This window comes from Mobula birostris, chromosome 8 (assembly GCF_030028105.1).
Source record: "Mobula birostris isolate sMobBir1 chromosome 8, sMobBir1.hap1, whole genome shotgun sequence".
NCBI lineage: Eukaryota > Metazoa > Chordata > Chondrichthyes > Myliobatiformes > Myliobatidae > Mobula > Mobula birostris.
The window spans coordinates 89,495,612-89,520,284 of record NC_092377.1 but is presented as its reverse complement, the minus strand read 5'-3'; the positions used below and the strand labels follow the sequence as shown (position 1 = coordinate 89,520,284).

At 47.6% G+C, this 24,673-nt stretch overlaps 1 long non-coding RNA gene across 1 annotated transcript in view; it reads right to left on the bottom strand.

Annotated features, from left to right (window-relative positions):
- Window positions 1-7,696: 7,696 nt before the first annotated feature.
- The window catches only part of LOC140201469 (uncharacterized), a 21,998-nt gene continuing 5,021 nt past the window's right edge, over window positions 7,697-24,673 (bottom strand). Inside the window, exons 2-3 of the long non-coding RNA XR_011886869.1 lie at window positions 14,163-14,316; window positions 7,697-7,844 (exon numbers count right to left, since the gene is read on the bottom strand). This is a non-coding gene — a long non-coding RNA (uncharacterized lncRNA). The remainder of the gene's footprint in view (window positions 7,845-14,162; window positions 14,317-24,673) is intronic.

Sequence of the window (24,673 nt, the reverse complement as noted above, 5' to 3'; positions counted from 1 at the left end):
CTCTCCCACTTAAGAATGCTTTGGACTTGATCCAAGATGTCCCTGTCCCTGACAAAATACCACCTGGTAATCTCAATTTTGTCCACTGAACCACCTGTCCATTCCTATAACCACTGAATCTCCTATCACTACTGCTTGCCTCTTTTCATCCTTTCCCTTCTGAGTCGTAGAGTCAGACTCAGTGCCAGTGACGTGACCACTGTGGCTTTCTTCTGCAAGGTCATTCCACCAAATAGTATCCAAAGTGGTATACGTGTTATTGGGGGGAATAAGCACAAGGGTACCCTGCACTGGCTGCCTATCCCCTTTCTCTCTCCTGATAGTCATCTGTTTATCTGTGTCCTGCATCTTAGGTCTACCTCCAAGTATCGTCTGTGAATCAACCCCCTTGGTCTCCTGAATGATCTGGAATTCTTCCAGCTCCAGCTCCAATTGTAAGAACTTGTAGCTCTCCCTGCCTTCCCATATCCTTCAAGACAAACAATTCACCAATAACAAAGAAAAAAAAGTTATCCCAAATCTACCTTGAGCTTCACCTCCCTCTGCTGGAGCCTCTATGAGCCAAAGCCACAATTCTCCATGCCAAAACTGCCCACTCCAACAGTGGCCACTCTGCTTAAACCTAACTTGTTTTTCATTCATCCAATAAAATTGTGTCTAATCTGATTCAATTGCAAGTTTTAGCAAATTTTATTTTTTTTAAATGGGGATCTAGGCATCGACAGCAAATCCAACATTTATAGTACCTTACTAACTGTTCTTGAGAAAGTGATCTGATTTGCTCTATTAAACTGCTCTTGCCCTTCTGGTGGAGATACCCCAAGAGCAACTTAGAATGTAGGAAGTACATACTGTGGCCAAAGGTGGAGAAAATGAATGCTAAGAGTAGTTGATAAGTAGGTTGCATTGTTCTGCATGGTATTGAATGTTGTTAGTACTGCAGTCATCCATGCAAATAGAAAATGTCTATCAGACCTCTGACATGCACTTGTACATGTTGGAAAGGACCATGGAATATCAAGGATTAAATTGCTCACACCTCTGACCTGATTTTGTGGCTGACGTATTTATGTAGCTGGCTCGGAAGAATTTAAGGTTAAATATCAGTGAGAAACTCCACAACAAATGCAACAGCCCATGCTTTTCTAAGTCTTAATGTATACAGAGTGACTCAATTGCTGAGGAGCTGCAAATGGATTTAAACATTGTACAATCATATCCAATGTTATCGCTTCTGACCTTATGACCCAAAGTCATTGACTGCTGCAGTGAAATCCTGGGACTGGGAATGACTGCTTTCCAAAAGCCACAAACAGCTGCTTTATGAGAGGGATGGCTGCAACCCACTGAAGCATATTCCCTACTAATGTACATTGACTTCAGCTTTACAAGTTTTCCTTGATGACACATTTTGTTAAATACAGCGCTCCTTCCATAACTGGTCACATCCTGTCGATTTTGAAGGATCACTTTTTCCTGTAGGATTTGCTTCTTGTATGATGAAACCTCATCAAAATCCTAAATATAAACAGGAAGAATCCAAAATTCTAAGTAAATTTATTATCAAAGTACTGTACATATATGTCACCCGGACGAGATGGACGCCAGGCTACTGTGGAAGGCGAGGGACGAGATTGCTGAGCCTCTGGCAATGATCTTCAATGGGGACAGGAGAGGTTCGGAGGATTGGAGGGTCGTGGACGTTGTTCCATTATTCAAGAAGGAGAATAGAGATAGCCCAGGAAATTATAGACCAGCAAGTCTTACTTCAGTGGTTGGTAAGTTGATGGAGAAGATCCTGAGAGGCAGGATTTATGAACATTTGGAAAGGCAGAATATGATTAGGAATAGTCAGCATGGCTTTGTGAAAGTCAGGTCATGCCTTACGAACCTGATTGAATTTTTTGAGGATGTGACTAAACACATTCATGATGGTAGAGTAGTAGATGTAGTGTAAATGGATTTCAGCAAGGCATTTGACAAGGTACCCCATACAAGGCTTATTGAGAAAATAAGGAGTCATGGGATCCAAGGGGAAATTGCTTTGTGGATCCAGAACTGGCTTGCCCACAGAAGGCAAAGAGTGGTTATAGATGGGTCATATTCTGCATGGTCACCAGTGGTGTACCTCAGAGATCTGTTCTGGGACCCCTACTCTTTGTGATTTTTATAAATGACCTGGATGAAGAAGTGGAGGGATGGGTTTGTAAATTTGCTGGTGACAAACAGGTTGGAGGTGTTGTGGGTAGTGTGGAGGACTGTCAGAGGTTACAGTGGGACGTTGATAGGATGCAAAACTGGACTGAGAAGTGGCAGATGGAGTTCAACCCAGATAAGTGTGAGGTGGTTCATTTTGCTAGGTCAAATGTGATAGAAACATAGAAAATAGGTGCAGGAGTAGGCCATTCGGCCCTTCGAGCCCGCACCGCCATTCAGTATGATCATGGCCGATCATCCAACTCAGAACCCTGTACCAGCCTTCCCTCCATACCCCCGATCCCTTTAGCCACAAGGGCCATATCTAACTCCCTCTTAAATATAGCCAATGAACTGGCCTCAACTGTTTCCTGTGGCAGAGGATTCCACAGATTCACCACTCGCTGTGTGAAGAAGTTTTTCCTAATCTCGGTCCTAAAAGGCTTCCCCTTTATCCTCAAACTATGACCCCTCGTTCTGGACTTCCCCAACATCGGGAACAATCTTCCTGCATCTAGCCTGTCCAACCCCTTTATGTTTCAATAAGATCCCCCCTCAATCTTCTAAATTCCAACAAGTATAAGCCTAGTTCATCCAGTCTTTCATCATATGAAAGTCCCGCCATCCCAGGAATCAATCTGGTGAACCTTCTTTGTACTCCCTCTATGGCAAGAATGTCTTTCCTCAGATGAGGGGACCAAAACTGCACACAATACTCCAGGTGTGGTCTCACCAAGGCCTTGTACAACTGCAGCAGTACCTCCCTGCTCCTGTACTCAAATCCTCTTGCTATAGTCTCTTGTTAGGAGGGGGAAGGGGAAGAGTCAGGTAATAGGGAGTACCCCGATGGCTGTACCCCTTAACAATAGGTACTCCTGTTTGAGTACTGTTGGGGGGGGACAGCTTACCCGGGGGAAGCGACAGTGGCCGTGCCTCCGGCACAGAGTCTGGCCCTGTAACTCAGAAGGGTAGGGCAAGGAAGAGGAGGGCAGTTGTGATAGGGGACTCGATAGTAAGGGGGTCAGATAGGCGATTCTGTGGACGCAGTCCAGAGACCAGGATGCGATGAGGTGGAGGATAAATGCGTGGCTGAGGGATTGGAGCAGGGGGCAGGGATTCAAGTTTTTGGATCATTGGGACCTCTTTTGGCGCAGGCGTGACCTGTACAAAAAGGACGGGTTACACTTGAATCCTAGGGGGACCAATATCCTGGCAGGGAGATTAGCAAGGGCTACTGAGGTGACTTTAAACTAGAATGGTTGGGGGGTGGGAATCAAATTAAAGAGGCTAGGCGTGAGGAGGTTAGTTCACAACAGGGGGATGGGAACCAGTGCAGAGAGACAGGGGGGTGTAAAGTGAGGGTAGAAGCAAAAAGTACTAAGGAGAAGAGTAAAAGTGGCAGGCCGACAAATCCAGGGCAAGCATTAAAAAGGGCCACTTTTCAACATAATTGTATAAGGGCTAAGAGAGTTGTAAAAGAGCGCCTGAAGGCTTTGTGTGTCAATGTAAGGAGCATTCGTAATAAGGTGGATGAATTGAAAGTGCAGATTGTTATTAATGATTATGATATAGTTGGGATCACAGAGACATGGCTCCAGGGTGACCAAGGATGGGAGCTCAACGTTCAGGGATATTCAATATTCAGGAGGGATAGACATGAAGGGAAGGGAGGTGGGGTGGCGTTGCTGGTTAAAGAACAGACTAACGCAATAGAAAGGACATAAGCCGGGAAGATGTGGAATCGATATGGGTAGAGCTGCGTAACACTAAGGGGCAGAAGACGCTGGTGGGAGTTGTGTACAGGCCACCTAACAGTAGTAGTGAGGTCGGAGATGGTATTAAACAGGAAATTAGAAATGTGTGCAATAAAGGAACAGCAGTTATAATGGGTGACTTCAATCTACATGTAGATTGGGTGAACCAAATTGGTAAAGGTGCTGAGGAAGAGGATTTCTTGGAATGTCCCCTCTGTCCCCTACTATTTCTGGAAGATTATTTATGTCCTCCTTAGTGAAGACAGAACCAAAGTAATTATTCAATTGGTCTGCCATGTCCTTGCTCCTCATAATCAATTCACCTGTTTCTGTCTGTAGGGGACCTACATTTGTCTTAACCAATCTTTTTCTTTTCACATATCTATAAAAGCTTTTACAGTCAGCTTTTACTGTAAAGTTTTCTCTCATAATCTTTTTTCCCCTTTTTAATTAAGCCGTTTGTCCTCCTCTGCTGAACTCTGAATTTCTCCCAGTCCTCAGGTGAGCCACTTTTTCTGGCTAATTTGTATGCTTCTTCTTTGGAATTGATACTATCCCTAATTTCCCCTGTCAGCCACGGGTGCACTACCTTCCTTGATTTATTCTTTTGTCAAACTGGGATGAACAATTGTTGTAGTTCATCCATGCTACCTTTAAATGCTTGCAATTGCATATCCACCGTCAACCCTCTAAGTTTATGATGACAGAATATAGTATTAATGGTAAGACTCTTGGCAGTGTGGAGGATCAGAGGGATCTTGGGGTGCGAGTCCATAGGACACTCAAGGCTGCTGTGCAGGTTGACTCTGTGGTTAAGAAAGCATACGGTGCATAGGCCTTCATCAATCATGGGATTGAGTTTAGGAGCCGAGAGGTGATGTTGCAGCTTTATAGGACCCTGGTCAGACCCCACTTGGAGAACTGTGCTCAGTTCTGGTCACCTCACTATAGGAAGGATGTGGAAGCCGTAGAAAGGGTGCAGAAGAGATTTACAAGGATGTTGCCTGGATTGCGGAGTCATTGAAAGTGGGCATGCAGGTACAGCAGGCGGTGAAAAAGGTGAATGGTATGCTGGCATTTATAGCGAGAGGATTCGAGTACAGGAGCAGGGAGGTACTACTGCAGTTGTACAAGGCCTTGGTGAGACCACACCTGGAGTATTGTGTGCAGTTTTGGTCCCCTCATCTGAGGAAAGACATCCTTGCCATAGAGGGAGTACAAAGAAGGTTCACCAGATTGATTCCTGGGATGGCAGGACTTTCATATGAAGAAAGACTGGATGAACTAGGCTTGTACTCGTTGGAATTTAGAAGATTGAGGGGGGGATCTGATTGAAACGTATAAAATCCTAAAGGGATTGGACAGGCTAGATGCAGGAAGATTGTTCCCGATGTTGGGGAAGTCCAGAATGAGGGGTCACAGTTTGAGGATAAAGGGGAAGAGTTTTAGGACCGAGATTAGGAAAAACTTCTTCACACAGAGAGTGGTGAATCTGTGGAATTCTCTGCCACAGGAAACAGTTGAGGCCAGTTCATTGGCTATATTTATGGCCCTTGTGGCTACGGGGATCGGGGGTATGGAGGGAAGGCTGGTGCAGGGTTCTGAGTTGGATGATCAGCCATGATCATAATAAATGGCGGTGCAGGTTCGAAGGGCCGAATGGCCTACTCCTGCACCTATTTTCTATGTTTCTATGCCTTATGAGAATAGTTTGAGCGAACTCAGCCTTTTTTCCTTGGAGCGATAAAGGATGAGAGGTGACCTGATAGAGGTGTATAAGATGATGAGAGGCATTGATCGTTTGAGTAGTCAAGAGGCTTTTTCCCAGGGCTGAAATGGCTAGCATGAGGGCACAGTTTTAAGGTGCTTGGAAGTAGGTACAGAGGAGATGTCAGGGGTAAGTTTTTTTTTACGCAGAGAGTAATGAGCGCGTGGAATGGGCTGCTGGTGATGATGGTGGAGGCGGATACGATAGGGTCTTTTAAGATACTCCTGGACAAGTATATGGACCTCAGAAAAATACAGGGCTATGGGTAACCCGAGGTAATTTCTCATGTTCGGCACAGTTTTGTGGGCCAAGGGCCTGTATTGTGCTGTAGGTTTTCTATGTTTCTATACAACCTCATCATTGGTTTGGCCTGCAGAGTTTTCTATAGTAATGAATTCCATAGATTCACCACCATCTGGCTAAAGAATTCCTCTTCATCTCTATCCTTATATTCAGAGGCTATGCCCTCTGGTCCTAGACTCCCTCCCCTATAGAAAACATCCTCTTCACTTCCACTCTACCTAGGCCTTTCAATATTAAATAGCTTTTAACGAGATCCCACTCATTCTTCTAAACTCCAGCGAGTAAAGGCTTAGAGCAATCAAATGGTTCTCATACATTAACCTTTTCATTCCCAGGATCATCTTTGTGAGCCTCCTCTAGACTTGCTCCAATGCCAGCACATTCTTTCATAGATAAGGGGCCCAAAACTGCTTTCAATACTCCAAGTACAGTATGACCAATGCCTTATAAAGCCTCAGCATTACATCCTTTCTTTTACATTCTAGTCCTCTTGAAATGAATGCTTATTGAGAAAGTAAGGAGGCATGGGATCCAAGGGAACATTGCTTTGTGGACCCAGAACTGTCTTGCCCACAGAAGGCAAACAGCGGTTGTAGACGGGTCATATTCTACATGGAGGCCGGTGACCAGTGGTGTGCCTCAGGGATCTGTTCTGGGACCCCTACTCTTTGTGATTTTTATAAATGACCTGGATGAGGAAGTGGAGGGATGGGTTAGTAAATTTGCTGATGACACAAAGGTTGGGAGTGTTATGGATAGTGTGGAGGGCTGTCAGAGGTTACAGCGGGACATAGATAGGATGCAAAACTGGACTGAGAAGTGGCAGATGGAGTTCAACCCAGATAAGTGTGAGGTGGTTCATTTTGGTAGGTCAAATATGATGGCAGAATATAGCATTAATGGCATGATTCTTGGCAGTGTGGAGGATCAGAGGGATCTTGGGGTCTGAGTCCATAGGACACTCAAAGCTGCTGCACAGGTTGACTCTGTGGTTAAGAAGGCATACGATGCATTGGCCTTCATCAATCATGGGATTGAGTTTAAGAGCAGAGAGGTAATGTTGCAGCTATATAGGACCCTGGTCAGTCCCCACTTGGAGTACTGTGCTCAATTCTGGTTGCCTCACTACAGGAAGGATGAGGAAACCATAGAAAGTGTGCAGGGGAGACCTACAAGGATGTTGCCTGAATTGGGGAGCATGCCTCATGAGAATAGGTTGAGTGAACTCAGCCTTTTCTCCTTGGAGCAACAGAGGATGAGAGGTGACCTGATAGAGGTGTACAAGATAATGAGAGGCATTAATCATGTGGATAGTCAGAGACTTTTTCCCAGGGCTGAAATGGCTAACATGAGACAGCATAGTTTTAAGGTGCTTGGAAGCAGGTACAGAGGAGGTGTTGGGTAAGTTTTCTTTACGTATGTAACCCTCAGGCTCGCCCAGCTCGTGTTCATCTAGGGGAGTCAGCCTTCAGGCCCGCCAGACTAGGTAATCACGTTTGTGTGGATGCTGTGGAATGTACCCCCAGTTACAAACCCACAATGCAAAATACCAGACAGTACACCATATGCAATTAAATGATAGAACTTCATGAATCTTAATCTGAATATAGGGTTAGTAATGAAAATAAACAAAAAAAAGGGCCCAAGTCAAAGTCATGTTGGAGCTCACTCAGTCGTCATTCTTTCACCATCGGTCTCCTCTGAATGTCGCCGACCTTTGGACCCTCAGATCCCAGTCCACTCCATCCGGTGGTCTACCAGCTCTCTCCAGACACGTCTTCCCTCTTCATCTCTCCTCGACAAAAGACCGCGAAAACAACATCCTTCCAGATACACAAGACAAAAGTTATTTCCAGCCATAACCCAAACATTGCTGCTAGAGAGAAACTGTTGCCTCAGCAGTGAACATTACAGAGAAGCCATTACATTAGCCTTAGCAGTGAAACATTACAAAGAAGCCATTACATTCTCCCCCCACCAAAATTAGTCATGTCCTCATGGCATTGAGATAATTCGCCAACCCTTCCTGCAAAACACAAAGCCCAATCCAAGTGCAAAAGGCAGTAACACAGCCCCCCAAAACAGTAGAGATCACGCCCTGTTCCCCAGGCGCTACATAGGCCACCCTATCTGGTGGTTTCCTAATCCTCTGAGACCTCCGTACCTCCTCACCTAACTCTTCAGGCTCAGATGCTACTGGGGATACTTCAGGTCTACTTGGCAAATCCTCCCTCGATCTATCACTCATGCCCCCCTGCAACTCGGAGCCCCCTGTCCCCTGTCCAGGCCCCGCTTCCTCTCCTTCAAGGTCCTTCTGCAACCCAGGCTGCTCACAGATAGCCCCCCGCCCACTTCACCTGACTCAGTGGGAGAAGGGCCAGGAGTCTCTGCCTCAATCAATGGGGAGTTAGCCAACGGCAGCATGTACCACACATCCAGATCATCATCCTCTGAATCAGTATCCCTTTCAGGGGCAGGCCTTGGCCTAACTCTCCCGCTGTGGGCCCTGCAGTCGCCCAGCATTTTTGCAGAGTCCTCTTACTAGGTATAGGCTCCAAGTCTACCTGCACCTTTTGTCCCAAGGGCAACAGGTGGTTCTGATGGAGAACCTTGACAGGCCCATGTCCCTCCTCTGGTTTCACCCGGAAAACTGGTAGGTTTGGCATCTGACTCCACCACATAGGGTGTGTCCACCCTTCGGTCAGCCAACTTGTGCTTTCCAGGTAGCCCCAAATTCCCTAAGAGCACTCGATCTCCCGGCAGGAGTTGGGAGAACCTCACCTTCTGATTTTACCTCCTCTTATTTCCACGATTCTGCTTGGCGGCCGCGACCCCAGCCAATTCATAAGCCCTTTTCAGCTCTCTCCTCATATCAGACACATACTTCAGATTCAGTGGTAAGTTGCCCTAGTCAGTTCCAAAACAAAGGTCAATGGGCAACCTTGCCTTGCGCCCAAACATCAGCTAATATGGCGAGTACCCAGTAGCTTCATTTCGTGTACGGTTGTAACAATGAACCAGATGCCCAATATTTTGACTCTACCTGCTCTTGCTGATCTCCAGGGTCCACAGCATGTCTAGCAAGTTCCGATTAAACCTCACAGGCTGGGGATCGCCCTGCGGGTGATAGGGCGTGGTCCTCGATTTTTCAACTCCAAGCATGCCCAGTAACTCATAGATGAGTCTGCTCTTGAAGTCCCATCCCTGGTCACTATGTATCCACCTGGGAAGGCCATAATGAATGAAATACTTCTCCCATAGCACTTTTGCCACTGTAGTCACCCTCTGATCCTTGGTAGGAAAAGCCTGAGCATATCTGGTGTAGTGGTCCATGATGACTAAAACATTCGCCATGTTGCTGGCGTCAGGTTCTATGGACAGGAAATCCGTACACACCAGGTCCAGGGGCCCTACACTCTGCAAGTGGGACAAAGGAGCTGCCCACGTAGGCAGTGTCTTCCGCCATATGCAGCGAATACACGGCTTGCAGTATTCTTCAACCTCCAACTTCATTCGGGGCCAGTAAAACCGGTCTCTGAGCAATCTATACGTCTTTTCTACCCCCAAATGTCCAGAATCATCATGAAGTGACTTCAACCCAATCCTCCGATACTTCTCAGGCAGAACCAGCTGGCAACGCCGAAGTTGGTCTGGGGGTGACGTAACCCGGTATAAGATCTGGTTCTTCAACTCCAACCGAGGCCATTCTTCAGTAATGGAGGCACCGAAGTGTGTTTCGTCTTCTCCAACTGAGCCATGTCTCTCTTTTCAACTGTGGACCAAATAGTGCCAATGCCCCGATCATCTTGCTAAGCAGCTGCCACCTCCCCAGAACTCAATTCCAGCAGTGGATTTATCTTCAGAACAGTCAGGTTACAGTAAACTTGGGGTATGGCATCATCAGGAGCCCCCAGTTGATCCACTGCTCGATCCTGCCTCTCCCTTTCCTCTGCCTTCACGGTGATGGCAAACTGACACACCGCCTTCACCCCAGGGGCAGGAATGTTCTCTCACTCCTCGTCCCTGTCCAGTCCCTCATGCACCTGTCAGGACAAAGCATCTGCATCAATGTTCCGGCTCCCCGGCCAGTACTTCAGGCTGATGTCATAGGCAGACAACACTGCCAACCACCGATGGCCTATGGCATCCAGTTTCGCCGAGGTCAGGATATAAGTTAGGGGGTTGTTGTCCGTCCTCACCTCAAACTTGGCCCCAAAGTGATAGTCACTCAACTTATCAACCATTGCCCATTTCAACGCCAGGAATTCCAACTTGTGTGTAGGATAGTTTCTCTCAGAGGGTGACAAACTCCGGCTGACAAACGCCACAGGCCTCAACCTGGTGCCCTGATCCTGATACAGGACGCCCCCTAAACCCTCTCGGCTGTCATCTGTGTGCAGTACATACGGCAATCGGGGGTCCACAAGAGCCAGCACCAGCACCTGGGTCAGCAACTGAAAAGCCTCCTCACATTTTACATCCCACCTCTGTCCAAAGGGCTCTGACGGGTTTAGATATTCTCCACCCTCCTGTACTTTTCTCCCCCTCCCTTTCTTCGCCAAGGGAGGCTAACCACACAGAAGCTGATTCAAGGGGTGACTCACCTTGGCGTAGCCCTTCACGAATCTCTGATAATAACCACAGAACCCAAAGAACAAGCGCAAAGCACTCACAGTCAGGGGCCTTGGCCAAGTGGTCACCACTTCTATCTTAGTTGGGTCTATACTACTCCATTCCGTGAGATTATGTGTCTGACATAGCTAACAGACATTTTGCAGAACTGGCACTTGTCCAGGGAAAGTTTTAACCCTTCAGCTTTCAGTAGCCTTGCTTCATGATCTTCCAAGGTGGATCCAAATACTATAAGGTCATCCAAATACACCAGCACCTCAAACAAGTTCATATCCCCCACCATCTTCTCCATGACCTGCTGAAAGGTTGCAGGGGCTCCCATTATGCCCCTGGGCTCCTTTCGAATTGGAAGAATCCCAGGGGACATATAAATGCTGTCTTCTCTGTTGGCCTCAATCATCGGGATCTGGTAATATCCACTCCTCAGATCCAGCACACTAAACCACTTCGAACCACTCAGATAGGCCAGCGCGTCTTCGACCCTGGGGACCGTATACTGGTCAGGGACGGTGCGCCTGTTCAGAGTCCTATAGTCCACACACATGCGTACCTTCCTGTTCTTCTTCCGGTCCACTACTATTGGGGACGCATAGGGGCTTCGGGGCTCAGTGATGATCCCAGCTTCCTTCAACTTACACAAATGCTGCCGCACATCTTCCACGTCTGCAGGGGCCAGTCACCGTGACCTCTCTTTAAACTGGGTGTCCTCGGTCACCTGGATAGTGTGACGAGTGCTCTTGGAACAACCCACATCAAATTCACCAATGGAAAAGACACCTTTCAATTTCAACATCTTCTCTACCAGCCTCCTTTCCAACCTGGCGGCACCGGCAAGTCCCCGAAGTTGAATGACTCAGTGGTCAACATTTCCCCCTTTTCCAATAGTTTCTCCCCGGCGTGCCTCACAGGGGCACTAGACATTACCATCACCGGGAACAAATGCGCCAGGGGCATCCCCCGCTTGAAGGTGACCTCCCTCTTCATAGTGTTCCTGAAAATCACTGCCATTCTGCTCACCTGTACAACCGAGGGCTTCTGCAAATCCAGCCTCACTAGTACCCCAGCTGGAAATCCTGACTCCCCCTCGTCGTCTTCCGGAGCGTCCACTAAGCGGGCTTCACCCTCAGGCACTCCAGGGAATTTTAGAGTCCCCATCACTCTTGCAACTTCTCCGGGCTGTATTGGCTTCCAATGGGTGAACCACACAGTCCCTCGTTTAAATTCGGTACTCGGCGCAATGCTGCCATGCACTTCCTCAAAAGCAGCTCGAAACATTGGGTACACAGACAATGTCCCCAAAAAGCTCTCACCACCTTCTCCTTGCAGGCCCCCATAAGCCTCCTCACAAGAGGGGTGTTGGTCCCCACCAGAATTGAAACGCCATCCGTCTCAACAGGGTCTGGACAAAACAGCACTAATGTATCAAGAACCTCAGACACTCCCACATCGGCCTCCAAGAACTCCAGTTTCACTGACAAATAACCGTCGTATGGATAATCACCAGCACAGACACCCCAAATCTCCAGTGCACTGAATGGTGTCACGGGTAAATGCTTCAGATACCGGTTGTAAAATGAACGGTACAGTAACGTGACCTGCGACCTGGTGTCGAGTATGGCTTTAGCATATATTCCCTCTATCCATAGCGACACACTGGAGCGTGGTCCCACTAAGCCTTCAGGAATAGGGTCTTTTGCTTTCAGGAGTTCCTTGGTACATTGCTGGGAACATGTTTCCCCAGAGACACCAGGCTGTTCCCTCACTGGGTCTCCTCTAAGTTTCCCGACTCCTCTCCCTGCTTAGGTACCCACGGGCTCGCTCTCCGAGGGGCTTCCTGCCACTCACATTCCCGCCGGAAGTGTCCCTCTTCCCCACAGTTATAGCACATGCTACCGGCTACCCCTCTTCTCGCGAAACCCCAGCCACCCGCAGCCCTCTGCGTACTCCGTCCCCTTAGAGGGGGGCCCTCTCTACCAGTCCTATCATACGGAGGGTCCACACCCGCTATTAACACCTGGGACATCTCAGTTCTCAGCTCTGCCACCACCTCCTTTACCATTTCCTGGGTTGGGCTGGCCCCGGTCACTTCACCACAAGGGGCTACTACCGAGGACTGTACCCTGCTGACGGAGTCCTCTCGCGGCCCCAACGCGTTCTCCTCCTCCCACACCTCTCTGATCAGCTCAACAAATGGAGGGGGAGGGGTGCGCATTTTATGGGACTGCTGGAGACCCCAAGCAATCATGTCCTGGGGCTGGGCGCTCTTGGTTATATGGTCCATTCTTAACTTACCCACCTCAGCTGCCTGAATGACCTCCCGGCGCCGCAAACAATTTAGCTGTCTCTCTAGCCAAAAAAGATAAGTGGAAAGCTTCTCCCCCTTCTCTTGACACATGTTTTGGAAACCCCCACCACCCCCCAGGAGCTTCAGTGGGCTCCCTGTCATACCAAAGCGCTCTCTAATGCATCTAGATACTCAGCAAGGGGAGCAGGTTAACCTTCATGGCCCTCACTACATCAGCCGCCAACCCCTTCAAACTTTCAACCAATCTCCGCTGCTTTTCGTCATCAGAGCACTGCCACTCATCTAACAACTGAGAGGTCTGCTCCACCCACGTCTCATACTCCTCTTCCCCCTCGGGGGTGGGCGTTATTCCAGAGAAAATTCTTAGCTTCCTGTGGACGAGACCACTTATTCACCAGGGAGGTAAGGGCTGAGCTAACTTAGAACCCTCACTCTTCACTGGGGGACGGGGACTAATTAAACTTTCCAACCCCAAACACTCTTTCCCCTCACTCCTCAGAAACGATAGAACCCTGTCTCTGAAATCTCCGCCCCCAGCTGCGGACAACTCAGCTTGTGACCCAGACTGCTGGGCTCCCTTCTCCTCCTCCCTGACAGTATGGATAGGCCATGGCCCTGCCTCACCTGGGGCACTGATAGACACTGGCAGTCCCACCGCAGTTACATCAGCGCTAGTCTGAACTAAAACAAAGTCTGAGCCCATCATTTTATCAAACCTTCGCACTACGATTTCAACTTTGCCAACAGCTTTAACCATACTTAAAAATCAAATTAACAATTCATCTGGGGTATCAATATCTACCCCACTCAACACACATGCATTAATTACCGGCACCCACAGAGGCACACCAGCGCTCCATCCCAGCAGCATCCATACCAGCACAGATTTAAACAGGGCACAGGGCAATCACACAGCATCAACAGAATCAATCCAGGAGGTAGCCCCCACAATTGTAACCCTCAGGCTCGCCCAGCTCGTGTTTGTCTAGGGGAGTCAGCCTTCAGCCCCGCTAAACTGGGTAATCACATTTGTGTGGATACTGTGGAATGTACCCCCAGTTACAAACCCACAACGCAAAATACCAGACAGTACACCATAAGCAATTAAATGATAGAACTTTATGAATCTTAATCTGAATATAGGGTTAGTAACGAAAATAAACAAAAAAAAAAGGGCCCAAGTCAAAGTCACGTTGGAGCTCACTCAGTCGTCATTCTTCCACCATTGGTCTCCTCCGGACGTCGCCGACCTTCGGACCCTCAGATCCCAGTCCACTCTGTCTGGTGGTCTACCAGCTTTCTCCACACACGCCTTCCCTCTTCTTCTGTCCTCGACAAAAGACCGCGAAAACAATATCCTTCCAGATACACAAGACAAAAATAGCAATCTCCGATTGGCTAACAAGCATACTATAGTGCTGTTATCTCCAGCCATAACCCAAACATTGCTGCTACAGAGAAACCATTACCTCAGCAGTGAACATTACAGAGAAGCCATTACATTAGCCTTAGCAGTGAAACATTACAAAGAAGCCATTACACATAGAGAGTGGTGAGTGTGTGGAATGGGCTGCCAGCGGCGGTGGAGGTGGAAATAATAGGGTCATTTACGAGACTCCTGGATGGATACATGGAACTCAGAATAATACAGGGCTATGGGTAAGCCTAAGTTTTCTAAGGTAAGGACATGTTCCACACAGCTTTATGGACCAAAGTGCCTGTATTATGCTGTAGGTTTTCTATGTTTCTATGACTCTTCCATGGATCTGAATGAATACATCATTGTTGTCACGGACTTTATTAAAACAGTTGTGCACAAGTACGTCCCTATGGAATCATTCAGTCCTCCCAGTCATAAGCCCTGGAATAACCATGAGATTCACAATCTGTTGAGAGTCAGATCAGGGGCATTCAAGTCTGGTGACCAAGGAAGTTACAAGAGGGCTAGGCAGATCTCCGGAAAGACACCTCATGGGCAAAGTGGCAATTCCAGACTAAACTTGAATCAACAAAGGATACTCAGCAGTTGTGGCAGGGCTTCACGTCCAGATGAAGTTAATGCTCACTATGCTCACTTTGCATTAAAACATGGAGGAACCATCACAAGTTCCCACAGTCCCAGATGATGCAATGCTTTCAGTCTCTGAGGCTGATGTGCAAGCAGCCTTCAGGAGAGCGAACCCACGAAAAGCATCTGGCCCAGACGGTGTACCTAGCCAAGTAGTAAAGACCTGTGCTGATGAACTGGCTGGAGTGTTCTCTGAGATCTTTAACCTGTCGCTTCAGCAGTCTGAGGTACCCACCTGCTTTAAGCAGACTTCACTTATGCCAATGCCCAAGAAGAATGTGGTGATCTGCTTCAATGACTAGTATCCAGTAGCATTCACATCCATTGTGGTGAAGTGTTTTGAGAGGTATCAACTCATGCCTGAGGAGCAACTTGGATTCGCTCCAATTTGCCCACTGGAGCAGCAGGTCCCCAGCAGTTACAAGAGGTCTAAGTATGATCATCTCATTGCTTCTTCACTCAATCCTGGAACATGTGGACAGCAAAGAAGCAAACATCAGGATGCTCTTTATTGACTACAACTCAGCATTCAATGCCATCATCCACTCAAAGCTAATCAATAAGCTTCAAGACTTTGGCCTCAATACCTTCTTGTATTGGATCCTTGATTTCCTCACTTGCAGAGTCCAGACAATTTAGATTGGCAACATCTCCTCCATGATCTCCATCAGCACAAGTGCACCAGGAGGTTGTATGCTTAGCCCCCTGCTCAACTCACTTTACACAAATGACTGTGTGACTAAGCACAGCTCCATGCCATATTCAAATTTGTTAATAACACCACTGTCATAGTCTGAATCAAAGGTGGTGACGAATCAACATATAGGTGGGAGATTGAAAACCTGCCTGAGCACTGCCATAAAAACAGCCTCTTACTGAATGCCAACCAGACCAAAGAGCTGATTATTGACTACAGAAGGAGAAAACCAGAAACAAGTCCTCGTCAGAGGAACGGAGGTGGAGAGGGTCAGCAACTTTAAATTCTTTGTTGTTATTATTTTGGAGGATCTGTTCTGGGCCCAGCATGTAGGTTCATGAAGAAAGCATGGCTGCACCTCTAATTCCTTAGCAGTTTGTGAAGATTCTAAAACTTTGACAAACTTCTATAGATGTGTGGTGGAGAGTATATTGACAAGCTATATCACTGCCTGCTATGAAAATGCTAATGAAAAATCCTACAAAAATTAGTAGATATGGCCTAGTTCATTACGAGCAATGCCTTCCTCACCATTAAGCACGTCTACACAAAGCGTTGCCGCAGAAAAGCAACATCCATTATCAGGGACCCCCATCAACCAGGGCATTCTCTCTTCTCATTGCTACCAGTAGGAAAAAGACACAGAAGCCTCTGGACTCACACCACGGGGCTCAGGAACAATTATTACCCCTCAACTATCTCAGGCTCTTGAAGCAAAGGGGATAACTTCACATGCTCCATTACTGAAATATTCCCAAAACCTATGGACTTATTTTCAAGGACTTTTCATTTCACATTCTCGATATTTGCTGCTTTGTTATTTATTATTATTATTATATTTCTTTCCTTTTGTATTTGTACCATTTGTTGTCTTTTGCACATTGGTTGAATGCCCAAGTTGGTGCCATCTTTCATTGATTTTATTAGGGTTATTATTATATTATGGATTTATTGAGTATGCTCTCAAGAAAATGAATCTCAGGGTTGTATATTGTAACATATATGTACTTTGGTAATAAATTTACTTTGAACTTTGATAAATGCTTAATGCCTCATTCAACGAACTGGCCTTAGTAGTATTCAGACAATGAGCTATGATTGTATTGCATCATCCAGTAAGATGGTGATGCATTCGGATGCTGCAGCCTCTCAGGGGCCAACCAAAGATGCTTTTGTCTTTGTTAAATGTCTTTTTAACGATCTCAAGACAATACTGGACTCCAAGCACTTTGAGTTCTGCAGGTCTACCACATCCGTGAGCTACTCGTTGATTAGAGGAGCTGGTCTAGGTATCAGAGGAGCTGGACTGGGTGCAGACTGTATTGCTGCCTGCTATAGGAAGGCATCAAAGGCATTGGAGTTGGTGCACAAAGGTGGTGTGCAGTGCAACCATGGGTGATTGTCTTGGGCATTTCTCTTGTGATCGCAGGACCCTTTTGGACAATGATAATGTAAGATGCCGCCGGCCTGTTAAGGGTGTTTGGTGGTGCGACAGGTGGCAGAGAAGCCACGTAGCCTCGGATGTAGCGAGAATTAGGACTCAAGCCATAGCTTGCCTGCTGCTGCAGTTCAGGAGCGGAGACACCAGAGGCAGTGTAGCATGGCATCTGTGTTTAGTTGGGGCTGGCCTCTCCAGTCGGTGCTGCCCTCCAGTGTTCAATCGGTGGAATCATGGACTGGATTGCAGGTGCTGCACACTGCCAGAAACTACACCATCAATCTATGGGACATGTCACCCAGGAACTTAGGCTATAGACATGTTTTTTGTGTCACTATGTTGTTTATTGCTCGCTATTTTGATTCATGTGCTGTGTATGTATTGCACCTTGGCCCCAGAGGAATGCTGTTTCATTCGGCTGTATTGATGTATGCTTGAATGATAATTAAAGTTGAATTTGATTTGATTTGTATTATTAGCTGAAGTAATATTCAGATCATTTGCTGTAGTGATGGTCATACTATTGACTGTAGAAGCAAAAAGAGAATTGAGCATTGCAGTGTCAAAAGGACAACAACTGTGTTAGAGGACTGACTTCAGAGACTGACCGTGCAATATAATTTTATAGACTTTTAGTGGAATATTGCTAAAGTCTTCAGACAGCTCACTGTAAAAGGATTCAGAACATTATCTGCAGCATTATTCATTCAATAATTAATCATTGTATTATTAAAGGATTAAATCTCATATCTTGAAGACTGTCTATTGAAAAGGGGACACAATGAGACAGTTCGCAGAATCATTAATAATACAATAAGGTAGATTGACTTATGATAATATTCTCAGAATTATTATTGGAATATTCTGTCAATTAGTGGTCACCAACCTTTTTAAGCCCAAGATCCCCTACCTTGACCTTAGCGAAAGGCAAGATCTACCTACTAAATTGTTTAAAGAAAAAACAGCTCGGAATGTACTTCCAATTTGAGGCCTTTTATTTGGGCTAATTGTATTTGAATTACACAAAATATGTTTGTCAAACTTTCAAATGAATTCAAACAAGAAAACACTGTTTCAAACAAGCTATAGCTGTCTTTCTTTAAGAATATTACAACACTTTACACCTTTAATTCTAAGTTTCATTGTTTAATTTTATTTCAACACGAAAAATAAATGAATAAAAATTGACTGTTGCACTCAGTGTGATGACTGGGGCTGAATACTTTCTGCTAGTTCCCTGAAATTTGGCTCATAACTACAGACAGCCAGTCTGACACAGTCTGTGAGGTGTCTGTCAGTAAGACAGCTCCTGTAATTAGATTTAATAATTTTCATCTGTGAAATGCATTTTCACATAGATGAGTTGAGCCAAAGTAGGCACTGACTTTTAGTACTATAAAACCAATGCGCACACCGCGCATTGCTGGGGCCCCATCACTTGTAATTGCCACTGGTTTATGAATGGGGATGTCATTTTCACAGATGTATATTTTAAACTCATTGTAAATATCCTCACCTCTGATCCTCTCCTTTAATTGCAAAAGAGTGAGGAAGTCCTCCTTCGTTGTAAAATCCTGGAAAGCCATTCTGACAAATACAACAAGCTAAGCTGTTTGCATTACATCCAGGGATTCATCGAACTGTAGTGAAAAGTATTCACAGAGTGACAAGTCGATCCATGAACTCTGACAGTGACTCCACCCTCCTCGTCACTGTCAAGGGCCAAGCAGTATATTATGTATTGCGGTTGTGATGTTGTTTTTGTTTTTAAAGTCATTAAAAACAGTCTCTGTGGTAATGGTCATTGCTTCCTTGAATAAATCGCCATCTGTAAAAGGCTTCCTCTGTTTAACCAAAAGTGACTTACACGAAATGATGCTTCAATAGCAGCCTTATTTTGAGTAGCATGTTTTGTGAAAAACGATTGCTGGGCCTTCAACCCGGATTTCAGCTCAACTTTCCTGGAACGAATTGCGCTCTCTGGGGGGTAAGTGTCTTTGAATTTCTGGTGGTTGGTGTTGTGGTGCCGCTCCAGATTCCCTCTTTTATTCAGTGCTTGTGTTTGGTGGCACAACATACATACACACTTGTCTTTCACCAAGGTACACAGAAATTTCTCCTCCTATTCTGGATAGATTTTAGACGTTTTCACCTTCTTTTGTGGCGCCTCCGCCATGCTATCAGGATATCACGAGTGAGTGCCGTATATTTGATGTTTGCGACAGTCTGTACTCCTACCTAAACGAATTGGTCACTTTGATGTAGCACAAGCTACACTGAAAATGTGGTGCATGGCGGGGGAGCTACACACATGCGCACTGGGCAGAAAGAACAGAAATAAAACTCCGCAACCCGGAAACAATCTCTCTTTACAAACAGTTTTCAGTAGCAAAAGTATTGCTATATTACTAGTATCCTAATTAGTATTACTTACTTTTATAATGCTCACATTACAACAGTATTTGTGTATTTATTTTTGATTTTTTTCGGGATCTACTGGGAAAGTCGCAAAGATTGACCGGTCGATCGCGATCAATGGGTTGGCGACCAGTACTGTAGATTGTCTACCACAATCGTGCAAGTGGACATGGAAAGAATGTTTTGTGTAGTGGGAGAGTCTAGAACTAGAGAGCACAGCATAGAAGGTGTCCCTTTAGAAGACGAGAAGGAATTTCTTTAGCCAGAGGATGGTGAATATGTGGAATTCATTGCCACAGACAGCTGTGAACGTGAAGTCATTGGATATACTTAAAGCAGAGACTGATAATTTCTTGACTAGTAAGGGTGTCAAATGTTACAGGGAGATGGCAAAATGGGGTTGAAAGGGATAATAGATCACCCATGATGAAATGACTGGGCAGACTCGATGAGCCGAATGGCCCAATTCCGCTCCAACGTTTTATGGTTTTACGTTTGTACAAAGGGGACTAACAGTCCAATAGATTACCCATAACAGTTTTACTAGTCATCTAAAAAATTACTATTCGTATTATGACGGTAACTTGTAAGAGTGACGGATTACTGTGTAATTTAATGTATTCATAGTATAAAATACAGCAATGTGCAGGAATTTACTTGGACCTTAGGTGGAGGCTGCAGTGCCTTGCAATAGGTGTGTAAGCTTGCACACGGATCTTCCAGTCTCTTGTTGCTTCTACGGATTGGAGGAGACTATGTACCACTAATACGAGGATTATGCGAGGCTACAGCCCTTTTTGTGTATCCAGAGGGGCTGTTCCTCATCTTCTGCTTACATCTTTATGTTTGCTATGCAGTATGGTGGAATGCAATGAGGGAGGAGGAGGTCTCAGTAAAGTTGCACTTTGGGGCTGGCCAAGATAGTTATCCGGTCCCGGAGACTGACAGCTAAAGGCTGACTGCCTGGGAATTATCTACAGGTGTGTCTATCCCCGGGTAATCCTGGAGAAAGAACACACAGTGTCCTTCGCTACCACGCAGGTGTTGAAGGACCGTTGGGCATCACAGAGGATAAAAAGCATCCGAGACCAGAATCGGACATTTTAGCTTAGTCTGTTGTAGTTACTGTTATTGTCTCTGGTGTTTACGTTGTCGTACTGTAGTGATGTAGAAGTTCCAATAGACGTATTTTTATTAAAAAAAAAGGGGGAGAGGATCAATGAGATTTTAGATGAGGATGGGGACATTATAATTTAGTTTGTGATAGTTATTTTTGGCGCTAGAATGTTTGTTATAGCAATGTAGAAGTTGAAATAACCATATATAAAAAGGGGGTGACTCAGATTGGCCACACATTGCCTTGCAACATAGTTCTTTCCAGAAAGAAGGAGGACAATGCAGAGTGCAGACTGCATGCTCTGTGCGAGGGGTTTTCAGCTTGAGTAAGCCTCCTTCAGTCTCAGCAAGTTATTTCCCAGAGAAACAGAAAGGTTGGAGCCGGCCTGACCTGGGGAGGTAGGAGAGGGGCGCGGTGGCGGAGGTGAGAGCCCGGTGAGAGACCCTGGTAGCGGGAAGAGAGCCCCATCCCATCTGACCCCAGAAGGGGCTGGGGGAGGGAATTTATTTTTTCAGCTGGTCAGACGTCTGGTGGTGGGTAGGGAGTTCCATTGTTTCGTCTGACCAGACATTGTGGGGGAATAGGAGAGACATCGCTTTGTCTGTTCTGACGTCGGTGGTGACCGGGGAGGGAGGTGCGAGTCATTGTTTCGTCTGACCTGACGTCAGGAGGGTGGGGAGTGTTGTTTCATATGAACTCACAGGGGTGGGAGGGTTGGGGTAGCATTGTTTCATCTGACCTGACATCGGGAGGGTTGGGGTAGCATTGTTTAATCTGACCTGACGTCGGGAGGGAGGGGGAGCGTTGTTTCATCTGACCTGACGTCGGGAGGGTGGGGGAGTGTTGTTTCATCTGACCTGACATCGGGAGGGTGGGGAGAGTTGTTTCATCTGACCTGACGTCGGGAGGGTGGGGGAGTGTTGTTTCATCTGACCTGACGTCGGGACGGTGGGGAGTGTTGTTTCATCTGACCTGACGTCGGGAGGGAGGGGGAGCGTTGTTTCATCTGACCTGACGTCGGGAGGGTGGGGGAGCGTTGTTTCATCTGACCTGACGTCGGGACGGTGGGGAGTGTTGTTTCATCTGACCTGATGTCAGGAGGGTGGGGGAGTATTGTTTCATCTGACCTGACGTCGGGAGGGTGGGGAGTGTTGTTTCATCTGACCTGACGTCGGGAGGTTGGGGGGTATTGTTTCGTCTGACCTGATGTCAGGAGGGTGGGGGGAGCATTGTTTCGTCTGACCTAACATCGGGAGGGTGGGGGGAGCATTGTTCCATCTGACCTAACGTCGGGAGCGTGGGGGAGCATTGTTTCGTCTGACCTGATGTTGGGAGGGTGGGGGAGCATTGTTTCCTCTGACCTGATGTCGGGAGGGTGGGGGGAGCATTATTCCGTCTGACCTGATGTCGGGAGGGTGGGGGAGTATTGTTTCGTCTGATCTGATGTCGGGAGGGTGGGGGAGCATTGTTTCGTCTGACCTGATGTCGGGAGGGTGGGGGAGCATTGTTTCGTCTGACCTGACGTCGGGAGGGTGGGGGGAGCATTGTTTCATCTGACCTGACATCAGGACAAGGGAAGCCATTGTTTCATCTGACCTGACATTGGGAGGGTGGGGGAAGCATTGTTTCGTCTGACCTAACGTCAGGAGAGAGGGGGGAGCATTGTTTCGTCCGACCTGATGTCAGGAGGGTGGGGGGGAGCATTGTTTCGTCTGACCTAACATTGGGAGGGTAGGGGGAGCATTGTTCCATCTGACCTAACGTCGGAAGGGTGAGGGGAGCGTTGTTCCGTCTGACCTAATGTCGGGAGGGTGGAGGGAGCATTGTTTCGTCTGACCTGATGTCGGGAGGGTGGGGGAGCATTGTTTCCTCTGACCTGATGTTGGGAGCGTGGGGGAGCATTGTTTCCTCTGACCTGATGTCGGGAGGGTGGGGGATATTGTTTCATCTGACTGGATGTCAGGAGGGTGGGGAGTGTTGTTTCATCTGACCTGATGTCGGGAGGGTGGGGGGAGCATTGTTTCGTCTGACCTGACATTGGGAGGGTGGGGGAAGCATTGTTTCATCTGACCTAACGTCAGGAGGTAGGGGGGAGCATTGTTTCGTCTGACCTGATGTCAGGAAGGTGGGGGGAGCATTGTTTCCTCTGACCTAACGTCAGGAGGGAGGGGGGAGCATTGTTTCGTCTGACCTGATATCAGGAGGGTGGGGGGAGCATTGTTCCATCTGACCTAACGTCGGAAGGGTGAGGGGAGCATTGTTCCGTCTGACCTAACGTCGGGAGGGTGGAGGGAGCATTGTTTCGTCTGACCTGATGTCGGGAGGGTGGGGGAGCATTGTTTCCTCTGACCTGATGTTGGGAGCGTGGGGGAGCATTGTTTCCTCTGACCTGATGTCGGGAGGGTGGGGGAGCATTGTTTCCTCTGACCTGATGTCGGGAGGGTGGGGGGAGCATTGTTTCCTCTGACCTGATGTCAGGAGGGTGGGGGGAGCATTGTTTCGTCTGACCTGATGTTGGGAGGCTGGGGGAGCATTGTTTCATCTGACCTGGTGTCGGGATGGTGGGGAGCGTTGTTTCATCTGACCTGACGTCGGGAGGGTGGGGAGTGTTGTTTCATCTGACCTGATGTCAGGAGGGTGGGGGAGTATTGTTTCATCTGACCTGACGTCGGGAGGGTGGGGAGTGTTGTTTCATCTGACCTGACGTCGGGAGGTTGGGGGGTATTGTTTCGTCTGACCTGATGTCAGGAGGGTGGGGGGAGCATTGTTTCGTCTGACCTAACATCGGGAGGGTGGGGGGAGCATTGTTCCATCTGACCTAACGTCGGGAGCGTGGGGGAGCATTGTTTCGTCTGACCTGATGTTGGGAGGGTGGGGGAGCATTGTTTCCTCTGACCTGATGTCGGGAGGGTGGGGGGAGCATTATTCCGTCTGACCTGATGTCGGGAGGGTGGGGGAGCATTGTTTCGTCTGATCTGATGTCGGGAGGGTGGGGGAGCATTGTTTCGTCTGACCTGATGTCGGGAGGGTGGGGGAGCATTGTTTCGTCTGACCTGACGTCGGGAGGGTGGGGGGAGCATTGTTTCATCTGACCTGACATCAGGACAAGGGAAGCCATTGTTTCATCTGACCTGACATTGGGAGGGTGGGGGAAGCATTGTTTCGTCTGACCTAACGTCAGGAGAGAGGGGGGAGCATTGTTTCGTCCGACCTGATGTCAGGAGGGTGGGGGGGAGCATTGTTTCGTCTGACCTAACATTGGGAGGGTAGGGGGAGCATTGTTCCATCTGACCTAACGTCGGAAGGGTGAGGGGAGCGTTGTTCCGTCTGACCTAATGTCGGGAGGGTGGAGGGAGCATTGTTTCGTCTGACCTGATGTCGGGAGGGTGGGGGAGCATTGTTTCCTCTGACCTGATGTTGGGAGCGTGGGGGAGCATTGTTTCCTCTGACCTGATGTCGGGAGGGTGGGGGATATTGTTTCATCTGACTGGATGTCAGGAGGGTGGGGAGTGTTGTTTCATCTGACCTGATGTCGGGAGGGTGGGGGGAGCATTGTTTCGTCTGACCTGACATTGGGAGGGTGGGGGAAGCATTGTTTCATCTGACCTAACGTCAGGAGGGAGGGGGGAGCATTGTTTCGTCTGACCTGATGTCAGGAAGGTGGGGGGAGCATTGTTTCCTCTGACCTAACGTCAGGAGGGAGGGGGGAGCATTGTTTCGTCTGACCTGATGTCAGGAGGGTGGGGGGAGCATTGTTCCATCTGACCTAACGTCGGAAGGGTGAGGGGAGCATTGTTCCGTCTGACCTAACGTCGGGAGGGTGGAGGGAGCATTGTTTCGTCTGACCTGATGTCGGGAGGGTGGGGGAGCATTGTTTCCTCTGACCTGATGTTGGGAGCGTGGGGGAGCATTGTTTCCTCTGACCTGATGTCGGGAGGGTGGGGGAGCATTGTTTCCTCTGACCTGATGTCGGGAGG